Raw genomic sequence first — 23,967 nt, 5'->3', positions numbered from 1 at the left:
TGAAGACAGAGGATGGGGGCAGAGGATGGGCTCAGTCCTCCAGCTGAGCGGGCACCAACAGCTGCAGTGATTCACGTTGCGCTCAGCCTTCCTGCCGCCATCCCTGCTCCTCACCTGCTGCCTCTCGACCCAAGCACAGCAGCATGGAAGGAGGACAGCGTCCTCTGTGCATCCTCTCTGTGTGGGCCAGACTTCACAATGAGACCGGGGCAGTGGCATATGGTACTTCTTCAAACAAAACAAGTCAGTTAAAGGAAATGATGGGTGTTTATCCAGATTGGGCTGAACAACTTAAAAGGCAAGACAAAAAGGAAAGCAATACGATGTCCAGATATTTAAAAGCTGATTCAGAGCTGGCACAGGGATAAGAATGAATAGCCACAAGGACTCCAGCCATCTGCACACACTCCAGGGCCCTTACTGCCATGCGCACTTATCAGACAATCTATCGATTCTTTGCTTTTGGAGAGAATTATTTGTTTTATGTGTAGATTCTGCCTGTGTGTGTGTCTGTGCGGCACATGTGTGCCTGGGGCCTACAGAGGCCAGAAGAGGGTTTTGGATCCCTGACACCAGAGTTACAGATGGTTCTGATCCTGGGGTTGTGAGATGGCATGAGGTTTTGGGAATCAAACTGGCTTCTCTCTTTTGGAAGAGAAGCCAGTTGAGCCACCTCTCCAGCTCCATCGTTTTATTTTCCGAGTGACAATCTAATCTGCCAAAAGCCAGAAGGAGCAGCAATTAGAGAAACTTCAGTTACTGATACAATCCTGGCCAATAAGAAAATTGCTAAGAGGCAGGATAAACTGACTGCAAATGTACCTCCTCAATGCTGCCTCCCCTTCTGCTGGATGTTACGACTGCAGAGTTGGTGGACCTAATGTAAGTTTTTAAGTATGCCAGTCCATATCTCACTTCCAGAGGACCCAAGTTCAGTTCCCAGCACCCACATCTCACAACCGCCTGTGACTCTAGCTCCGGAGGACCCAATGTCCTCTTCTGACCTCTGTAGGCACCTGTAATGTTGTGCACGTACCTTCCTTAATACATACATACATACATACATACATACATACATACATACATACATACATACATACATATATCTTAAAAAAGAAAGTGTCACGGTATGGAAAATAAGGAACCCTGTACCTGAGCGGTGGGCATGCAAAGATATGCAGTTTTTATGGAGAGTGGTATTGAGGTTTCTCAAAACACCAACACTGGAACATCCAGGTGACCCAGCAATCCTCTGCAGAGAAGGTATCCAAAACTAAGGAAATCTGCTTGTGAAAGAGGCATCCAAGTCCATTCTGGAATTTTACACAAGGGCAATACCAGAAGTCTGCCCAAACATCAGTTGACAGATGGATGGTAAATGCATGGTAGAAATAATATTTGTCCATCTGTGGTAACTCAAAAGAACATGGAAGACATTGTGTTAGGCGGAATATATCCGGGACCAAAGGCAACAACAATAACAGCCACAAAAATACTTTATTCACTTAGTGTGGGATATTTTATAAAACATCAAATCAATAAGAGAGTAAAGTCATGGTTATTAGGGAAGTAAACAGGAATGGTCAGAGTGTACAAATTTATAGCGAGGCAGGCTGGATAAATGTATAGATCAAACGGCATCATGAGACCTATACAGTTAATGGTATTGTATCGCAGTTGGGTGTGGTGGTACATACCTGTAATCCCAACACGCAGGGGTCTAGAGCACAGAGTGAGTTTGAGGTCAACCTGGGATACGTGGAGAATTCAAGGGTTGTACAGCAAGACAATACCCCAAACAGAAATAATCCCAAAAGCAGATGGCTGACTACATGTCAGTAACTCCTAAGGCACTGTGTCTGCCTGCACCTTGTGCTTCCCTAACTGTCAGAGATAACTTTCTGTCTTCACAAGCCACTCAGCGAACGGTATCTTGTTATAGCATCCTAATGGGAATAAGGCATCAGGAAAGAGAAGCAAACCTCTGCGTTCCCTTTCCTCCCACTCTGCCAAGCAGGTTCTTTCTCCTGGACCCAGAATTTAGGCTGTGCGACTGAAACTATGATTTAGATATATCATGATCCCGCCTTGCTGTCAGGAAAATGTCTGTCATTTATTTCCACAAGAAGATTCCTCCCGTTTAAACACGTTTCAAATTCATTTTTGGAAAGCAATCAGTTTTTAAATTGGAGACTGCCTGGAGCGTCTCACAAGCATTTCTGTGTGCCAATGCATATAATCCTATTTAATGTACATTTTTGAAGAAATCATTTGGCAAAGCCTTGAAATTTGTGTATATTAAGGAAAGTTATACTCTTTATCAAACTTTGCAGACACAGTGAAGACACTGGCAGAGGCTCATACTTCTGAGTCAACTGTTAAAGAGACCTAAACTCAGTGCAAAAATGATGCTGATGTCACTTGTAATTTCAAAGCATTAGGGGGCACATCTTTTTCGTTCAGACTTTCCTTATGTAACCAAAGGACTGACTTTAGTTCTGCATTTTCTGCAAATCCTCGCTTATTATTCTTCATATTCTTGACTTTACATCAGTTCTCTGTTGGGCTCTGCTTTCTGAAGTGCATGGCTGTGTTTGAGAGAACTATGTGTAGCGCTTTGCAGAATTTACAAGGACATGCACAACAATGAATGTTTTGTTTCATGCCATTCACATGTTGAGTTTCCAGGTATTATGCCAAAAGAAATACACAAGTAAGCAAACAAACAAAACCCAGGCCAATCTGGGTATGTAATGAGTTCAAGGCTATTTCAAGGGAAATTTCAAAATCATATTTTTATTATATACCCTTTATGTATTTGTTATATATAGCATGCCCTTTTTATGTTATTCGTACTTTTCTGTTCTCTTTCATCTAATACGCTATAGTGTATTAATTTGATTTTAGACCTGCATAACCTTTATATGTGTGTCTGTGTATATGAAGGTTCATATGTGTGTTAGGATTTGTGTTCATGTATGTACACAAGAATGTGGAAACCAGAACACAAATGTGGATGTTAGTCCTCAGCTGCTGTTCATCTTGTTTCATTTCTTTTCTTTTACTTTTTCTTTCTTTCTTTCTTTCTTTCTTTCTTTCTTTCTTTCTTTCTTTCTTTCTTTCTTCTTTTTGAAAAGAGTTCTTTCATAACGTTACCAAGTAGGCTAAGCTGGCTGGCCAGGAAGCCCAAAAGATGTCCTCTGTGAGTCCCTTTATGATGTGCACAAGCCACCATACTCACATTTTTACATGGGCTCTGGGAATTGGGCTCAGGTTCTCATATTTGTTCAGCACATGCTTTTCTTACTGAGCCCAGACGTATGATTTCTTATGGAATTACTAATAATGGATTTTTCTGTTTCCAAATAAGGAAGGATATTATATTTCAGATTTGTTATATTTAGTTAACATTACCTTTTATGTTTCTTAGAAGAACATTTGGCCTTTCTCTTAAAATTTTCTGAGATGATAGCATTGTGCAGACTGACTTGATTTTATTTTAAAAAGTTTAAATTTATTATTTTCTTCCTTCCTTCCTTCCTTCCTTCCTTCCTTCCTTCCTTCCTTCCTTCCTTCCTTTCTTTCTTTCTTTCTTTCTTTCTTCCTTTCTTTCTTTCCAACCAGGACCTGTGGTGCTCCTCTAGGCAAAAGAGGCTGCTGTGAGGCCGATCCACGGTATTGAGGAACTCTTTTTCCTCTCTTCCCATACGAAAGTCAGTCACGTGGGTAACTAAGCAACTATGCAGAGTGAGAGAGTTTTTATTGTTGTTGTTATTATTAGTGTGTGTGTGTGTGTGCATGTACTTGTTGCTCAAAGAGTCTGTGGAGGACAGAGGACGTCTTTTCTTTTGGGAGTCAACTCTCTTCTACCTTGATGATCAGAGTCTCTGCTGTTGCTTCTGCCATGATATGAACCCAGGCTGGCTGGCCTTTGAACGTCCAGCTATCCTCCCAGGTCACTTTAGGCATGCTGAGCTTGGAGATCCACTCCACTGCACGTACTGAAACAAACAAACCAACAAACCAGAAAACCACGTGTGTGCTATAAGTGCTTTGTGCTTCTACCCACTAGACCATCCAGCCAAAGGGCATTCTAAAAGCCCATCTCAAAAGAAACCAAACACACACACACACACACACACACACACACACACACACACACACACAGCTTGCCAAACGCAACGTAAGGAATCAAGTAGGGATCAAGGTCAGGTTATAGCTGCCTTTTGCATGAACTCCTGACCCAAAGCATGTCCTCCATCAGGGATACGTCAAAACTTCCTCCTCATAATCACCGTGTGTCGAGTTAACCTTGGAGAGTGATGTTTACCCTTTCTGCCGGCACAAAGAGAGAAGAGGCTCACTCATTAGAATGGCAGTTTGTCACAGCTGCCCTTTATCTTTATCTATCAAGCATCATTCTAGATAGACTCATCCAGTGTCCTCAGCCTTTTCCTACCCACTGTCTTTATGTAGTTCCTTACATCTTTTTACTAAAGCACTTTAATAAAATTGGGTTACTTTTTTGGTTTAAATGGTATGTAATCTAAATTGTTCCCACCGGCTAAAAGCATAAGCTCCTTCATGCAGAAATCATATTTTATTCATTGTTACAGCATGAGGCTTCATCCTCAGTAAGTAGTTGCTAACTGTGAGTTAACTGAGTGCAATGGGGAAAAAATTCATTGTGTATGTGTGTGTATGTATACGTGTGTGAGTGCACGCATGTTCCTGCATGTGTGTGTGTATTTGTGTGACCATGTGTGATGCTTAATCTCATTTATGAAAAGATGACCTTTTGGAAGGGTTTTGTTTATCAGGAGAAATTCAGATAATCAATGGCTTTTCAAGAGAGACAACCACTCCTCATCCCAAAGTCCGAAAGGTAACCTTCAGCTGCTAGAATTAAGCCTAGCAGAGTGTGGACAGCCTGGAGGGGAAGGGGATTCTAACGTGAAATAGAAGGGCAAAAAGGAAGCTCCTGTCAACTTCATAATTCTGTTTCAATTTGGTCCTGTTCTGCCCAATGTCTGTCTTTGCCAAGTTTTACGTTAGGGTATACATACTATGGGTTGTAGGACAGCTGCTCTCTGCACTTGTGTGTATGTTCAAATAAAGTGACTGGAGGTGGGAGCAAAACGGTGGGACAGATGGCAGGACCCTTGGCTGATTATGGGGAAGTGAGCTGGGGCAGCTTCATGTTTCTCCTGGAGAGTTTATATGTTTGTCATGGTGTGAAAAAAAGTTGGGGAAGCATCGTCATAGAGGAAGCTTTAAGAATGGCGGGGGTGCAACAGTACCACAGAGAATGGTGAACACCGAAACTCACACACTTCAAATACGAATAAGCACTAGAGCTGAGTCATACCTGGCAGAGATGTTCTGACCATGTTTCTTAGTGACTTTGTTGTCCTTGGATAAAGCATACAGATTTGGCATATGTCTACATTTGACAGGGGGTCTTCAGATACAGAGAGTGTGCTCTAGCCTCCGTGATCCCTTCTCCTGGAATTTCTAATCATATGATTCTGACTCCTGGATGGGAGCAGTGTTGAAATCAGTTGTGTTGCAGTATTACTCCATATTGTGTAAAAGGTTGGTTTTTCAGGCTTGCTCCAAGAGGCTGCTTTCCAAGGAGCCTTTGACTCTGTTTTGAGGCTGGAGGATGAAGTCTGGTTCCCACACATCCCAGACTGGTAAACTCCTAGGAACAGAAAAGGGACCATCCAATGCACTATAATGGTGTGGATAAGGGCACCTGGACCATTAAAAACCTATCAGAAAAACAGGCCAACGAACTAAGGGACATCTGAAGAATCATCTGGTTTCCATAAAGAGGAAGACATCTAACATTGCCGTGGCAATGACCCTCACTGACTTGTCACCTAATCACATGGGCATCAAGAACCCACAGGCAGAAGATTACCAGCTGTCCCTGGGCCTTTGTCTTGACTCAGTTCCCACAGCCAATTCAAACTGCCATCTGTTTGTCTGTTCTCCTGTTCATTCATCCAGGCTTGCTTTCCTTCACCTCACTACTGCAGCTCAACTCCAACCCCAAAGCCTGACCCTACAAGCAGCAGCCAGCAGACACGGCTGCTTCTTCACCCAGCTTGGCTCAGTTTGTTGTTATCAATACAGCTCGTCATCTTTTGCCTCTCGGGCCCCACGAAGCCACTGAAAGATCTTGCATCTTTAACATACTTGCAGCCATTTGGCAACCTGCACACATGCAAGAATGGCTGTAATTACTGTGTGATACATAGCACGTAAAATTGGAGTAAATGAACACGTGCTTGGTTTGGCCAGGGCTATCAAGGAAAGGAAGAATACATGGCAAATTGATACTATCAAACCTGCCATACTTGTCAATTTATTGTTATTCAATAAATTCTGACATTGTGTAAAGACACAGCATATCAGTCTGTGTTTCTGGCATAGTAGATTCATGGCAAGCAACATTCTATTAAATTTCAGCCTGTGGAATCACAGTGAGGTGTGATTTGACACCTTGAAAAATTAGACGAAGTGGAGTGGGCAAGTTGGGGCACACCCAGCAAAGGCCTAACATTTCAGGCTGGGTGGACATGGTGGCTTAACCATGGAATGATGCTAGCCAGGGTTGAAAGACATTGGGCCACTGTCTTGTTGGCATTCCTATCAGCTTAGTCCTGCTTTTGATACTAATGGAACTGAGCTGGATTTTTCAGCTGCGGATTCAGAATCACATCCTATCTATAACTATAATGCGCTATTTATGTGGAGAAGTTTTCAAGCCAGATATTTTAGTACTCCCCATAAGAAAGACTTTACAAGGTCAGTGTGTGCCTTGAGGTTCTCTTGATCTGGGAGGAAGTCACAGCGGGAGGCACAGGCTTTGCTTTTAATTGAAACAAAAAGTCATTCTGGTGCTATGGAAGCAGCGTGTGCTTTGCTGAGGGCAGAGTGCCCACCACAATCCACGCCATGATTTTGTCATCCCTAGCAACCTGCTACGGGGCTTAGCTGGAGATTGCTTTCTGGATAGAATGCTGTCAGGAGGGAAGCAAAATCCCTCATGGATAAATTTGTTCTCCCGCACCTCTGATTGCAAAAATTGAGTGTCATTCATTTATAAAGGCAGACTTTAGTAGATCAATCCATCTGGTGTTAGCTCCTTTGGAAAACTATTTCAGCTCTTATTAATGTGTGATCTCCTCACCTCATAGCACAGAGAGCACCTTGAAGGGTAGCTACAGCTCTAAGATTGAAGCATATACAAATGTGACGAAGGGACTCATTAGCAAATGTCACTCAACTACGACTATGGGACAGGGACCCAAGGACTCCTTGCCTCTCTGCATTTAATTAACAGGATCTCAAAAGTAAAGGCCCCATTGTAGTCTCTCTCCATCAGGAGGTGACATCTAATGTCAGCTGTCACCAATTGTATGGAGGAGTGAGGGACTGACACCGAATGTTTAAGGATGAGTTTAAAACCATGTTTCTCAAATAATATAATAAATATTCTGTACGGTCCAGAGAACAAGCTGTAACAGCTGCCACAGTGCCTTCCATTTTGAATGAGTGAGCTTACATAGAGCAAGAGCGAGGGCATAATTAAGCAAGTAGCAGATAGAAGCAGCAGAGGAAACACAAAATACCATCAAATGGGCACCTGAGACATCCACCTGAGACAGCAGGCACACCCCTGCCCCAACAAACAAAACAGGACACCAGGAGTTACAAACACCAAGCAGAAATTGCCTGGGGAAGCCCCGCTGAGGCAGTCAGTTGGGGACAGAGCAGATGATTCTCTCAGATGCGGCTTCCAAGTAAAAGACCAAACAAACAGTGTCACATTGAGCACTAAGCCACCAAGCAGAATGCGACAAGAGAAGCTGCTGCAGCCAGCTGGAGTGCCCGGGAGTCCTGTTCATCTTCCGCAAGCATGAGGTCTAGCTTCCCACTCCGACCCGAGGCCTTACCTCATGGAGAAGCATGGCAATGTTCTCTCGTGGTGGTCTCAGTAATGTTTTCAGTGCTTTCAAGTTTACAATGCTTCTGTTCCTGGGATATTTTCCCTCTTAGAGACCCAGAGGTCACATAGGGGTTCAGAGACAGGCATCCCCAAACAAAGGGGTTTTGGAGAGCACTTGAAATAAACATGCTGGGGACTGGCTGGGAGAGGGCAAGCCTCGCTCATCCCAAAGCCAGCTCTAACAGCTTAAACAGCATATGACCATTTACCAATATAATATACACTTAAATAAACAGGTGCTGAGTTATTACTAAAAACTCTTTCTGGGGCTAATAGAGCAGTGAAGGGTGACTACGAGAAGGAAAAATGAGTCAAAGATGCTGATCCAGTATGGTACTCCATGATTTAGTTTCAGGTTTTCAGTTTTGTTTTCTTTGAATGAGTGGAAATACATTTACAATTATTCTCTCACACACATACATTATACACACCCTCTACATATATGATCACACACATGGTCACACAAACACACACACTTGCCTTACATATATAATCACACACACAAACTACATGATACATATACACACACCCTACAAACACAGTCACACACACAACACACTCACACCCCACATATGCAACCACATACACCACACGCAATCTCTCTCTAACACACACCACACACACATCTCACATACACACCACACAGCACTCACATCTAGTTCCGCTCACACCCCGTCACGCTCCTACCCATCCCTCCACACACACTTGCAGTGGATAAATGCCGCTCTACCTAATTTAACATACATTACTTGCATAACGTACACCCTCTCGTGAATCGGCCTGACAGAGGAAAATGAGTGGGGAGATCCTTGCTGGCGTCTAGTGAGGCAATGACCTCGTGAACCTCCCTGCTGAGAGCCAGCTGAAAATGGAGTAGGTGGGCAGGGCTTACACTGAGGGGCAGCAGAATCTTCTGGAGCCCTGGCTACAACAGATGGTTGGATTCACCCCACAGTTTCTAACCCAGAAGTTTTTATTCAGACTTTCTTGATCACAAATTTTTGGCTTAGGAAAAGAATCTGGTTATTTCTGGCTTCCCGTCTGTAGAATGCTGCTCTCTCTGTGTAGACCTACAGTGTTATGCCATTCATCTCCATAAGGGATGAGAGGAGGGTAAGCCTGGGACCTTGGTACAGACAGAAAAGCTGACGGGCAATGATTCAGGGGAAGGAACTTGGGTGCTAAAAGGGTAATCTGTCTCTAGCTTAAGAAGAACCACCATGAACCATTTAGTACTTTTGCTCTTTAGGGTCTATCTGGCATCATACTCTAGTTCCTGGGGGTGCTTGGCATAAGATCATTTGCTTTTGTGCATTTATTTGTTTTCTGCTTGATTTTTTTCAGATACTTTTCATTAAATGGCAACATTGAACTCAAATTTCAGAAACACGTATTGTTCTCATTTTCAGGTAAGCAAATGCCTATTGGATGTCAGCACCAGGGTCTGGAGGTTTTGTGGTTCTCCTGTGATTGGACTCCTTGGTGCCGTCATGTCAGCAGACTCTAGAGAGAGATAGTTACTTGAAACAAGTGGAGTCACTGGAAGGAATGCTGTATCTCACAGCCCCTGGCGTGTAAAGTTGCAAAGCAGTGTCCCCTGAAAACAAGCCTAGCCAGCACTGCATCTCTCCTGTTCATGAGTAGACAACAGGTGCTGCTCAAGTTCTTGTGGGATTTGTGTTACTGCTTTCTTCAAGGCCAGTCACACAGAGACCCAGGCCAGGGAGAGACAGAAAGTACACGCAAGTGAGAACATGGCTGTGGAGAAAGTTGAGGTTTATTTTTCTTTCATTCTTTTTTTTTTTTTTTTTGGTTTTTAGAGACAGGTGTGTGTGTGTGTGTGTGTGTGTGTGTGTGTGTGTGTGTGTGTGTGTGTTGTAGCTTTGGCTGTCCTGAAACTCACTCTGTAGACTAAGGTGTCCTCGAACTCACAGAGCTCCTGAGTGCTGGATTCAAGACGTGCCACCACTGCCTGGCTTATCTATTTGTCTTAAGAGATAACCAGTTTAAAAGTTTCAAATCCACTTAGGTCAATATATAATTTCTATTAAAATACTAGTAAATCGCTGGGTTTTGAATTTATAGACAAAGCCCTAAAATAAAGCTAAGTAATAACACTTTTTTTTCAAAGAAAATAACTTGTTGGTGCTATGAAATATGTATAGTTTTAATACTTTTCCTATATATCATCATATTTTATTTAGTTTTTTAATAATTCTTTATTTTTCTTTTACTATGACACTCTCACCATATTAGATTCACTTTTCTTTAGCTAATTCCTCAAATTATCTTTGTAAACATTTAAAAAACTTATTTAAGAGATACACTGGAAGCTAATTTTTACTTTCTTAAACTTGAATTGCTTTGATTAATTGTAAAATTTATCTCTTTGTTCTATTTATTGGTGTTTGTTATTTTTTTTGAACTTTTTAATTTGTATTTTACTAAATATGCCTCCTTTCTCTCTCTCTCTGTGTATGTGTGTGTGTGTGTTGTCTGGAATCAAGCCTACAGCCTCACATGTGCTAAATATATCCTCTACCATTGAGATATACCCCTATGCCCCGTTTTCCTTTTAAAACATGTATAATTCATACATATTAGTGCCTAATTTATGTGGTAGAGTATGATAATTTGATATAAAATTTGTGATAAATCAGCGTGAATCGCACTTCCATCTCCTCAAATATTAGTCATTTCTGAATGCTGATAACTTGAAGATGTTTCTCCTCTTTATTCTGAAACATGCCATAGTTTGTTACAGACTGTAGCGATAGTCTATAGAAGTGTAGTCTACAAGCCAGAGAACAAGACTACTTCCTCTTACCTGACTATTGTCTCTCTCTCTTCCCTGGTTCCTAATGACCCCTCATCCACTGTCTTCTTCTAGAAAAGCAAATGGTTTCTTTTTTAAATCTTCCAGAAATAAAAGCAAAAGAATTTGTCTTTCTGTACCCAAATGTGCTTTCGTCCCTTCCACAGTTGGCACAAATAGCAAGATTTCCATCTTTTTAAGGCTGAATAGCATTCTTTATGTATAAATACACTCTTGTCTAACATTTCTGAGACATTTTATGTTTTTTTCCATTGTTGATTTGAATGAACTTTTCTATATTGAAGGATTTATTAACCTTTAGTTAACAAATATATATTATATTTATATTTATTGACACACAAACTATCTATCTATCTATCTATCTATCTATCTATCTATCTATCATGTGTGTGTGTGTGTGTGTGTGTGTGTGTGTGTGTGTGTGTTTAATGCTTTGTTGAGGTTTATTTTTCTTTCATTCTTTTTTTTTTTTTTTTTGGTTTTTAGAGACAGATGTGTGTGTCTCCAAAATGAGTGCCCTCTGTATCTTTGGTGGAGAGCATGGCAATTAAAAATTTCTCTTGCTTAAGCTTCCTATTTACTTTTTCATTTGCTTCTGGTATTTTTCCAAATAGGAGGTTTATGTTGTTAGTACTCACAAAATCTCTCTTTACCTTTTATGAATTTTTCTTCTCCTTGCATACCTGATTCCTGGCAGATCTTTTGCTTATATCTTTCAAGTATTTCTAACAAATAAACTTACATAATGGCCTTGTCTCAGATAAGTTTTAGGGGACCATTATCTCATTACAGCTTCCTATTTTATGTCCTTCTCCAGTTTCTGTGTCTGCCCTTCCCAATGATGTATGCTTTTATTTATGTTATAACTGCCACCAACCACTACAGTTGCAGTTCTCTTGTAATGAAACAACGAACAATCCCTATCCTCCTGAAGCTTGCTCTCTTGGAAGTCACTCTCCGATTGGAAGAAATGAGGGCAGTTAGTTTAACAGGCTGCCTTTCTCTTTGTGAAGATTAGAGAAAAGGTCTACACATCTTTTCCTGAAAGGTAATCTTGTCTAAGAGAAATGGTAATGACTGAAATAAAAGGCCTCTTTTGTCTCTCCTGTGGGTCCTGGGAACATTTTAATCCTAATTAAAGACAAAGTCCAGGGGAGCCCTTCCAAAGGAGCCAGTTATAAACCCAGCTTCATCTGAGCATGCTGAAGGTTATGTCTGCAGTTGTGCAGTGTTATAACATGAAATACTTGCCTTAATGTTTTTGTACTATGCATACATCGAAAAATGCTTTCCTAAACTTGACTGTAGTGTTTTACTTATTATTTTTTTTCCTGTGAAACTTTTTTATTGGTTTATTTATTACAATTTATTCACTTTGTATCCCAAGTGTGGCCTCCTCCCTCATCTCCTCCCAGGCCCACCTTTTTCTCCCCCTATGTCCCTCCCCTAGTCCACTGATTGGATAGGTCCTCCTCTCCTTCTGTCTAATCCTAGCCTATCAGGTCTCATCAGGACTGGATGCATCCATTTCCTCTGTGGCCTGGCAAGGCTGTCCCCGCCCCTCAGTGGGAGGTGATCAAAAAGCTGGCAGTATAAACAGGAGAAGACAGGAAACAGAACAGGAGCCTACCACAGAGGGCCTCTGAAAGAATCTACCCAGCAGGGAATGGAGGGAGATGCTGAGACTCATAGTCAAACTTTGGGCAGAGTGAAGGGCATCTTATGGAAGAAAGGGGTGATAGAAAGACCTGGAGGGGACAGGAGCTCCACAAGGAGACCAACAGAGCCAAAAACTCTGGGTCCAGGAGACCTTGCAGAGACTATTAGTGTTTTAAATGGCAAACATTTTTACAGCAGGAGGGCCCCCTCATTCACGGCTGAAGGAAGCCATGGTTTTATTTTATATGCACAATTTCTGCATGAATCTTTCTGTGTACCCCTGCTATTGTGCGTGGTAATTAGTTTTAGATTTTTATCTCTGAGCAGTTGGCTTAGATAATCACTTGTCTGGAAAGAATTATAAAATGGAAGTGGTTGGTTTTTTTTAGGTCATATATTGCCGGAGGCTAGTGAACCAGTGGCTTTCAATCGGCAAAAGTGCATTGGGGAGAAACACAACCTTATCACAGTCCACCCCAGGACATGTTGCTGAGCTAACTAGCATTTACTACAGAAAGACCGGTACCAGGTGGGACCAGAGATCCTTTGAAACGTACTTCAAAACCAAAATAACATTCAGGTGCTGATTTGGTATCAACAGATGACCAATTTTTGTTGTTGTTGTTGTTTTTGTTCTTGTTTTCTTCACAATTTATTCATTATATATCCCTATTGAAGATGATCATTTAATTGTTAGTAATTTAGTCTTCTCTCACCAGTCTAACATACACAAATTTCTATCCACAGTAGGTAAAATAGTAAAGCTCAGTGTAAATCAGAGAGGAGAATAAAAGACAAGTCACTCACAACTGAAGATAATCTCAGGTTCCATTTCAGTCAACAAATTTCCTATCTCTACCTTCATTTACATTCAGCTCTTGAATACTGTATACTGATGGGTATTAGGCGCTCGTCCAAGGTGAAACCAGCGAGATAGACAACATTTGAAATGCCCTGTTCTACATAGCTGCTGAATGTATTAGCATATTTTTAAAGGAAAAGAATAGAGAGGACACCTTTAGCTAGTGGCCAGGATCAGGAGACCAAAGTGGTTTATCCATGCTTTCTAGGTCCCTGAGGGAAAATATATACAGGGGAGCATCTTATTTTTAATTAAGATGTTGGGTCCTAAGTCCTTTTCAGTCTCCAGCCAAAAATGGCACTTATGAATGTATTGACCGGCATTGTATCTTGGTGATGATTATATTTGGTAAGAGGGAGACAGGTTTTCCCAAGAAAGCATCAAGCAGCTATAACCAACTGAAGGTATTCTATCCTCAAAAGACAAAATTCAATTATTGGGAAAATATTTACATTAATGAGAAGTCAGCCACATTCTTGGTGTGTGGAACATAATTAGTGAACAAAACCAACAGAGCTTTCTGTTCTTGATGTTAAGTCCTTAAGAGTGTAATTCATGAAAAAGTAAATGGATCTTATGCTACAGTAGAGTTAGGGATTTATAAGTGTTATAGAAAAATAGAAAAGAAGAGGGGTGTTCAGGGAGTGTAGGCATAAGATTATTGTGTCATACAAATGCTGATTTCTGTACCCAGATATCTGTTTGCAATCCTCATTTTGAGAATCTCCTGTCTCAATGTTGTGTTAACTCTGCTCCCCAATGGTCCCCTAATATGCCAATAGAGCCAGCCGATCCCTGAGCATAGGAGAGAACAGGGCTGGACTTCCTGCCAGCTAGGGGAGGAGGAGTTAAGAAAGGATTCAGCCATGGAGAGGTCCAGAGATAATCAGGAGAGAGGAGCTGGAGCAGGAAAGCTACAAAGGGCAAATATCACTGGAATGCACCCTGATACCTCTCACCTTCCTGAGAGGAAGGCAAACTAGATTAGAAGTTAAGAATAGAGTTGACACTGCTCAGGATTGTGCTGTGAAGCTTGCTAAAATAATATAATAGAGTCTCAGATATCTGTGTGGTAGCTGGGTTAAGACAGAAACTGAGAAACAAATACAATATTATAAAAATAACCTTAACAAGGGAGATAGTTTGTATAAATGTATAAATAAATAAATAAATAAATAAATAAATAAATAAATAAATGTATGTTCCAGGTAACTTTCATGGAGGAAATGATTTGAGCAATATCATCAATAGGGCACTATGTCTGAGGAAGCACATTTTAGGCAGAGAACCACTGACTCTTTTTTTTTTATTAATTTTTTTCACATTAATTACATTTTATTCCCTTTGTATCCCAACTGTAGCCCCCTCCTTTATTCCCTCCCAATCCCACCCTCCCTCCCTTATCTCCTCCCATGCTCCTCTCCAAGTCCACTGATAGGGGAGGTCCTCCTCCCCTTCCATCTGACCCTAGCCTATCAGGTCTCATCAGGACTGGCTGCTCCTCTGTGGCCTAGCAAGGCTGCCCCTACCTTGTGGGGGAGGGGAGGTTGTCAGAGAACCAGCCACTGAGTTCATGTCAGAGACAGTACCTGTTCCCCTTACCGGGGAACCCACTTGGAGACTGAGCTGCCATGGGCTACATCCAAGCAGGGGTTCTAGGTTATATCCATTCATGGTCCTTGATTGGAGAAACAGTTTCATAGAGAACCCCTGTACCCTGATATATTTGGTCCTTGTTGAGCTCCTTTCCTCTCCAGGTCTTACTAACTCCCCCTTCTTTCATATGATTCCCTGCACTCTGCCCAAGGTTTAGTTATAAGTTTCAGCACCTGCTTTGATACTCTGCTAGGTAGAATCTTTCAGAGGCCCTCTATGGTAGGCTCCTGTATGTTTCTTGTTTTCTCCTACTTCCAATGTCCATCCCATTTGTCTTTCTAAGTGAGGATTGATCATCTTATCCTGGGTTCTCCTTCTTGTTTATCTTCTTTAGGTGAACAGATTTTAGTATGTTTATCCTATCTTATAGGTCTAGTATCCACTTATAAGTGAGTATATACTGTGTGTGTCTTTCTGCTTCTGGGATACCTCACTCAGGATGCTCTTTTCTAGATCCCACCATTTGCCTGAAAAATTCATGATTTCCTTGTTTTTAGTTGCTGCGTAGTGTTCCATTGTATAAATGTACCACAATTTCTGTATCCATTCCTCCACTGAGGGACATCTGGGTTGTTTCCAGAATATGTATGTTTGGTATGTTCAAGAAATATAAAAAAGACCAATGAGTAAAGGGTATTATAGGGAGAAAGATAGGAAGACTTAAGTGCTGGAAAAGGGTAACAGATATTTGGGGATTTATAGAACACTGCACTTTTGAAATGATAGCATAAGATATGGGATATGAGAAATGATAGCTGTGATTTTTTTTTTATATCAGAGCCATGAACCAATTTGTTAGCTTCCTGATTCCCATTGATGTCCTCATTGTGACATTTGAGTGTATCTTTGAGACTGTACTATGAACACTGCTCTTTGGTTTTTTGTTTCATTTATTTGATATAAAGCAGATATTTGGTTCCTTTCTAAATATACTATATTAGAACCTATATCAATGTATCTCTTTCACATATTCCCATGACGTTTCTGGTATATGCATACATTTGGTATGTGTTGGCCTGGTCTTAGAGTAAAATCAATTGAAATAGTATCTTGAGCCATTTCAGAAGGTTCTGGAAACACTATCAAAGAAGTTGTCAAAATCATCAAAGAGACTACAGCAGTGGAAAGAATTGGAGATGTGACTGAAATAAACTTTTAGTAAGTCAGTAGTCATGGGTGTTTTAGTAATTTTTCTCAATTTAGGAAAAGAAGGATATATTTTAGCCACAATCTCATGGTGGAGAAGGCATGCTTATTAAGGGTCTAAACTTAGCATGGGATCTTGTGGCTGGCCAGGCTTTAACCCAGAAGCCCACTTCCAATTGCCTACTTCTGCCAATCAGGCCTCAAATCTTTAATCTACTACAACCTCCCAAAGCATCATAAACTGTGTCCAAATATTCAAATACAGAAGCCTGTAGGAAGCATTGCAATGGTGTGAAGGAGAATGGCTCCCTCCAGTGTGGGTGTTTGAATACTTGGTCTCCAGCTGGTGGAACTGTTTGAGAAGGATTAGAAAGTGTGACCTTATTAGAGGAGGTGTGTTACTGGGTGTGGTCTTTGAAGTTTCGAAAGCCTACACCATTCTGAGCTCTCTCTGCCCCATGCTTTCTTCTAAGTATGTGAGCTCTCCTCTACTGCTCCCGTACCATGCCTGCCTGCTGGATGCCGTACTGCAATGCCATCATGCTCACTAACTCCAGCCCTCTGGAACCATTAACCCCAAAATAAATGCCTTCTTGTAAGTTGCCTTGATCGTGCTGTTTTATCAGAGCAATTGGAAAGTAACTAAGACATACATTTCACATTAAAATCACACTATTCCATAACTTTATGGTCCTCTCATAATATAATTAATTCAGTCCAACTTCAAAAGTTTGTATAGTCTTACAGTTTCAACACTGCTTACAAATCCAAAGTCTTCCCTGAGACTCTAATCACTCTTACCTGTGAGCCCTTATTTAAAAAGTTGCTTTCAAATATACAATGGCACAGTAAAAATGCTTGTTCCAAAATGGAAGGATGAATGCATGGCCTAGTCAGGGTACTGTTGCTGTAAAGAAACGCCGTGACTAAAAGCAAGTTGGGAAGGAAAGGGTTTATTTAGCTTATGCTTCCCAATCACTGCTCATCGCTGAAGGAAGTCAGGACAGGAACTCGAAATAGGGCAGGAGGCTGAAGGCAGAAGCTGATGCAGAGGCCATGGTGGGGTGCTGCTTACTGGCTTGCTTCTCGTGTCTTGCTCAACTTGCTTTCTTAAAGAGCTCAGGACTGCCAGCCCAGCAACGGCCCTACCTGCAGTGGGCTGAGACATTCCCTATCACTAATTAAGAAAATGCCCTTCAGGCTTGCCTACACCCCATCCTGTGGAGATACTTTCTCGATTGAGATTCCTTCCTCTCTGACTTTAGCTAGCCAGCACGGTGCCTAACAAGGAAAAACTGGGCCGAACTGAAATTATTCTTCAGCAGAGCAAACACTAAATCCTTCGCCTCTATATGGAGAATGTGGAGCTTGTGTTGACAGAATCTGGGCTTCCAATGACCTTGGGTAGCTCCACCCCTTCATCTGTTGCCTGAAGCACATGTGGTCTGTCTCTTGGGCCAGCTCCACTTGATGCGCAGAGTTTTCCTCAGTGAACCCTGCTTGTGGCAACTTCAGTATCCTGAGGTTTCTTCCACTGGCACTTAGACTTCCCCTTCCCAGATTCAGACAATGGCATCTCAAGGCTTCCTCGTAGGATGCCTGCACATCTCTCTTGCATCAGGCATGCCTGTGAAACCAAGCATACACCAATGCACCACTGCTAAGTTCTGCTGCCAATTTTCGACGTAATCTAACTTCCTTCTGCTAAAGTTGATGCCACTTCCTCTTTTGGTCGCTTCCAGGAGTAGCTTACTATAAGCAGATGTTTTGATCAGGGAACTCCTGTGATGGCATTCTTAGTTCAGGCTCTCTTCATTCAAGTGAATTATATTCTCACAAGCTGGAGCCTTCCATAGATGGACTCTTGCTCTCAGAGTACCTTTCCTATTGTCCCAGCACAAAGTGTACAGTTTCCCTTTAATTCTACCAATCTCTTTAGTAATTGCAGGAAATTTGTTTGTCCTGGCCATGGTCCTTTTTTCTTTCCTCACTAAATAGCTCATTTTCACAGCTTCCCAAACAGCACCACAGACTGTTCAAATACATGGTAGCGATCAAGTGTTCAAACAAGGGAATCTCAGGGACATTCCATTTTCAAGTCATTAATATCTAGGACTATATGGTATCTTTGTTATTTTCAACCTGTTAAAATATATCTTTTATTATGTGTTTTTAGATGTTTAAGTAAAAAAGTATGAACTTTTTTTTCAAAAACAAATATTATTTTGGAATAAAAGATCAGTTAGAAGTTTATAGTACTTAATGAAAAATTCTACATGATTTGCTAATTTTAGACTTATAAACACTCTTTTAAGATATCTTTCAGGATACGGAGTAGAAAAGGGAAGATGGTGGGAGGGATAATAAAAATTAAGACTGTCTGACAAGCCTTATGGAAGCATAACTTCTTTGTATGTTAGTTAAAATAAAATTTTATAAAAATGTTTGAATAGATGTATGCTGCAAGAGTCGGCAATGCTGTTTCCAGAGGACATCAGTTAGTAAGTGAAAATACCAATGCCAAATGTGCATCTCTCTCTCTAAGTTGCTGGGCTCCAGAGACCCCCTTTCCAAAACAAACAAACAAACACCAAAACAACAACAACAACAACAACAACAATATGGGCCATGGTCATTGTTCTTGTCCATCAGAACCCAGACCCTATTGCTAAAGACACTACACACTTTGGCCATTGGTCATAGAGAAATTAAGCTGAAACTGAGCTAAAATGTTTCTCTGTGGTGGCTAGCTTTTATAGTTTTGGAAGGTTCTGTGAAGGCTTCTGGAGAAGAAAATTAATCTTATTTGGATTTGAGTCTTGCTCCAATCAAGGAAAATCATAGTCTGGCACTGTCAAAAGTTCATGACTAGGGAGGTCATAGGCCATAGGAGAGAACCTGCCACTGATATTTAACGAAATGGACCTATTGTCATACTTTTAAATATTTATGTTTATATACACAGGATAGTGCTGCTAAAAGCCTTGGCCAGAGAAGCTTCTTTTTGCAGTAGGTAGTGATGAATTCAAAGACTCTTGATGGGTCAAAGTGAAGAGATTAGGGACTGTTGAGTGTTCAGTCCTAAATAGAGCATTTATATCAATCACCTACTCCAAGGCTCAAGGAGCATCTGGAAGAAGGAATAGAAAAAGTGTAATGGCCTTCTGATGGGTCAGAATGTCATGAAATTCTTATAGAACATGAACTCACAGTCACAGTTCCCTGAAGAAGACCTGTACAAGACTGAGCTTGACAAGACTTCACCTACCAACAGTTCATTGGGGAAGCAAGGAGCAGCTCATAAAACTAAGGAGCTATTGGTGGTTAATGGCAGTGAATGGTTGCTAGAACTGGGGGATTTGTGTTTCTCAGCCCTTGCTCAAATAAGTAGTCCCCTATTCATGCTCACGTAAACAACCCTAATTAAATCCAATGATTCTCCCCTCCCCGTCAAACACACAGTATGAAAGGAAGATGGGGGAGCTTGTTGGGAAAGGGAGGCTTGGTAAGAGCTGAAGGGAAAAGCAGATGGTAGCAGGTAAACATGATCAAAGTACTTTAAACATGTGTATAAAATTATAGCATAACTTAAAAATAAACAACTTTGACACATTTATTAGTGGCTTCTTTTGCTGCAACATTGAAAAAACTAGTTCAGAGTCACAAACTACTTTAAACCTATATCTAAGTAAACTCATAATAGCCTAGATTAATTTGTTAAAAACCTGATAGTTTGTTTCAAATTCATATGAACAAATACAAAGAGTAATGGACTTCAAACATGGATGTGAAAACCTTATTGAAATATTTATCTTATTCTTTAAGCTGTCTACTGAATGCATTTAAAGGTGAGGCCTTGACGAAAAATAGAACTTACATTAGAAGAATTAGAACCTTAATTCATGCATATTCAAACTATGCATACATAGCAAAGGCAAAATGCGTTTCCAGTACAGCAATTTTTTCTTGAATTAAAAATACAAGTGTGTGGGTCTACAGACATGTTAGTTAGCCTTTTTAAATATACCATAATATCTACACATATCTAAATATGACATTGTGTAACATACATGCCAATCTTCAATTAAAATGCTGATATAAAATTTAAAGAATATAGGTTGTATTTTATAAGGAAGTGAGGTTGTTTAGTTTCATACTCTTTATTTCTTGATCCGACTCCAAAATGTGTAAGTATCTGTAGCTTTTCATTCTAAACATTGTCTTTAAATACACTGAACTTATGAAATTATTAAAAAATAATGGTGAAGGATATTATGTGTAATGCATTAAAATATTTCATCATGAGTAATGTTGATAATTAAAAGTTATGCATGCATTATCAGTTTATTATAATGATGCTATAAAAATGATTTATATTCATCTATTGTCCTTTATAGCCACATTAGTAATAGATTCTAGAGCAAGTTGTTCAAAGCAGTATATTTCAAGTTTTATGGTGACATGGTATTAATAGTTTTATATTTATAAGAAATTCTGGTATTAACCTCCTACCTGATACAGATCAGATAAGCTTTCTTTTGAAGTCACTTCCTACTAGAAAGGTAACGAAAAGCTGACATTTATGGATTGATATAGTTAAAGTCTATCAATTTGGGGGAAGGGGAACTAGAAGGACTCACTCCGTAAATCAAACACCGTAAGGTTTTTAACAACCCACAGATAGTCACCATGTTTATAATTTAGGGCAGGAATGTGCTTTGAATTATCCATCCAATGAAAGTTATTCTGATCATTGTAGTGTACATTCCTAACACCACCCATATCCATAGGTAGGACTGTCCCTGCTTCTTGATGTCAGCCATTGCGAGGAAATTCCCTCTCTTGGCACTTTGGGCTCTTCTGGACTTCCAATACCTTCCCAGTGGCCATATTTTTATATAGAATTATGAAAACTGAAATAACATTCTTTAGAATCTTAATTGGGGTTTAAATAGGGGTGGGAGTCCAAAGTTAAGAGGTGTCTATTTATAATAACGTTGAAGAAGTCCTGATTGTAAAGTGCGGAAAAGATAAGATGGAGCCATGAAGTAAGTCTGAAAGAGGTGTTGGTGGCTGTAGAGGAGTCGTTGTTTCTTAGGAGAGTAGAGTAGTCCCTATCAAAAAGGACAGCACATACCTGCAGGTGATGGCAGTCTGAAAATATTAAACAGAAAACTTCAAAGAAAAGCCATGAGATTCAAATAACATTTACTATGGAGTATTGTCAGAACTGGTTGTCAGTAATCTCATTATGCTTAAGTCATTTAAGTTAAACTTAGCGATATGCCGTACAGGCAATGAACATAATATATGTAAGATGCTAGTACTATATCAACCAGGAGTTCACTGTGACCTTTGAACAGCATAAGGGGGCTATGATCTGCTGTGATATATTTCATTCTTCACTGTTTGAGGAAGGCTATTATGACTAAAATATGCATTTTAAAAATATTAATGAATTAAATTCATTATATTTACGTAGATTGTGTGTGTGTGTGTGTGTGTGTGTGTGTATGCTTGTAGGGAGGTCAAAGATTAACTGTCTCCCTTACCAGGTGGGTACTGGGAATTGAACTCAAGTTTGTGGGCTTAGCAGCAAGCACCCTAACCCACTGAGCATCCTATTCACTCCATATGCATTTTTAAAATTCAGAAATGCAAGACCATCAGGGTAGGCTTCAAGGTCATAAGCCAGTCATGCCTTTTGAAGACTGTTGAGGAGAAACATAAATCACTCAGCGAGCACTCTGACCAGGGTAGGCTGACAGGTAGGCTGACACCAGATGTGTACCGCTCCCTCAACATCCGATGACCAGCCTCATTCCTAGCTCCGCAGCAGAGCTGATTAGACCTCCTTTCCTGCCCCCACAGCCCTCATCTCCAGTGGACCTCACAGATATTCACTAGCTAACTTCCCCCCAAAACTTGTTGCTTTATATCATGCCCCAAATGCACAGGTACTCCTTCACTCCATGATGGGAAGATCCTGCTACCCTTCCGGGTCCAATTTCTCAATCTCATCCTCAGCTCTGCGGTAGAGCATCTGCCGGATCCTTCCTTCCCCAACACCCTGTCTCCACTGGGTCACCTAGATCTCCCCCTCTAAACTCCTCTTTTCCACTCATTGCTTTGCCCCAACCCCCAATTCCAACAGGCACTCCCTGGGAAGCCACAAGCCACTCTGGCCAGAAAAGCAAGTAGGCTGATGACAAATCTTCACTTCTCCCTCCCTCAGTCCCAACTTTGTAGTAGACCTTCCGTCGTGGCCTCTACTTACTCTCTCCCTATTCTCAGGGGAACAACTAAGCAGATCCAGGCAGAACACCCTGCTTCCCACTCTTCCGTTAACCTCCTGCCAGCCCATCCCCATTCCTAGAATCAAGATCCTTAAGCAGAGTTTCACATGACTAAGAAAGACCCTCTGAATTGCCAAGTCAGGCAGAGTCATTTCTACTGCAGCCATCACGCCAGCCTGGATTCTCCAGAGGGGAAAGGTCACGAATTTCAACCTAGTATAGCAGCACTTGGGAAGACGTAGTTTTGCATCCAGGAGACATTTAGCAATGCCAAGAAATACGTTTTGCTGTGATAGTTGAAGGACCTAGTTTGATAGCTGTGACTGGAAACCAGGATGGCGCTGGACTTCTTGCTGTGTACTGGGAAGTCCCCAAGGACAAGAGCCATGGGTTCAGGTATCAGCAGTGCTGCTCCTGAGTGTCTTGACTCTTAAGTCAGACTTCAATTATGGCAGGAAAACCTGCATACTAACTAATACTAGTACTATACCACAACTCCAATCCCCAATATTCTTTTACATGCATCTGTACCCTCAGACATACCTACCTATGCACACACACTCAGAACAGGCTACAATTGTAATAACGTTTGAAGGATTTCATTTACACAATCTATTCTTAGCATTTTTTTTTCCAATTTGAAGGCATTGCTTCCTTGAATCTCCAAGGCTGTCTTCTGGAAAATGGAAGAGTCGATTTACCATGTGACCAGAAGGAACAAAAGACCTAATGCTACTTCAGAAATTCCTACTAAAACTAAACATTGTGAGCAAAAGGTGAGGTTTTTAATATTTTTCTCTCCAAGGAAGCGGTGGTCCTGAATTTCTCCCTGTAATTTTTTTTCCCCAAGGATGTTATTAAACTTGACCGACATATTCCTCTGGTTATGTAGAAATAAAAATGGATTCCTTCTGTAGTAATGCACACTGGGGAAATGAAATGGCAAAGATAAGAAAGCAAATATCTAAAATATCTATGGTAATCTTGTGGAGATAAAAGTGAAAATGCATAGTGTATGAGATCAGATTAAGGCCAAGAAGGAATATAAATCAATAAAATCATTTCAATCTTTTCATAAGGAAAAGATGAATTGTATTAAGATAACCCCAACATAAATTCAGTATCTCATTAACTATGAATGAAAGTTTCTTTCTCATTCATGTGTTATATATGTAGCATGGGTAGTATATTGCCAAGATCAATTAGACAAATGTGTATCTAGGTATATGAATGTATAGAAATCACAGTTTTAGATTTTAAACATAATGAAAATAAGTATATTTAATCAAATTTATCTTTGACATTATACCTAATTATACGAATCACGCTGGGCCAGTGAGTTGGCTCAGCCAGTAAAAGGCGCTTGCTACCAAGCATGACAGCCTGAGTTTTTCCCCTGGGAGCAGATGGTCAGCCTTGGAGGTTGACCCATACACTAACCTCAGACTAGGGACTATTGAGAGTCTGGATTATCCTCAGCTGATGACATCCG

At 40.7% G+C, this 23,967-nt stretch overlaps 1 non-coding gene across 1 annotated transcript; it reads right to left on the bottom strand.

Annotated features, from left to right (window-relative positions):
* Positions 1-3,625: 3,625 nt before the first annotated feature.
* Positions 3,626-3,757, bottom strand: LOC132654937 (small nucleolar RNA SNORA64/SNORA10 family). The gene has a single exon (XR_009592538.1). It is a non-coding gene; the product is annotated as a small nucleolar RNA SNORA64/SNORA10 family (small nucleolar RNA).
* Positions 3,758-23,967: the final 20,210 nt, after the last annotated feature.

The sequence above is a fragment of the Meriones unguiculatus genome, chromosome 6 (genome assembly GCF_030254825.1).
Source record: "Meriones unguiculatus strain TT.TT164.6M chromosome 6, Bangor_MerUng_6.1, whole genome shotgun sequence".
NCBI classification, from domain to species: domain Eukaryota; kingdom Metazoa; phylum Chordata; class Mammalia; order Rodentia; family Muridae; genus Meriones; species Meriones unguiculatus.
This window is presented reverse-complemented; position numbering and strand designations above follow the sequence as displayed.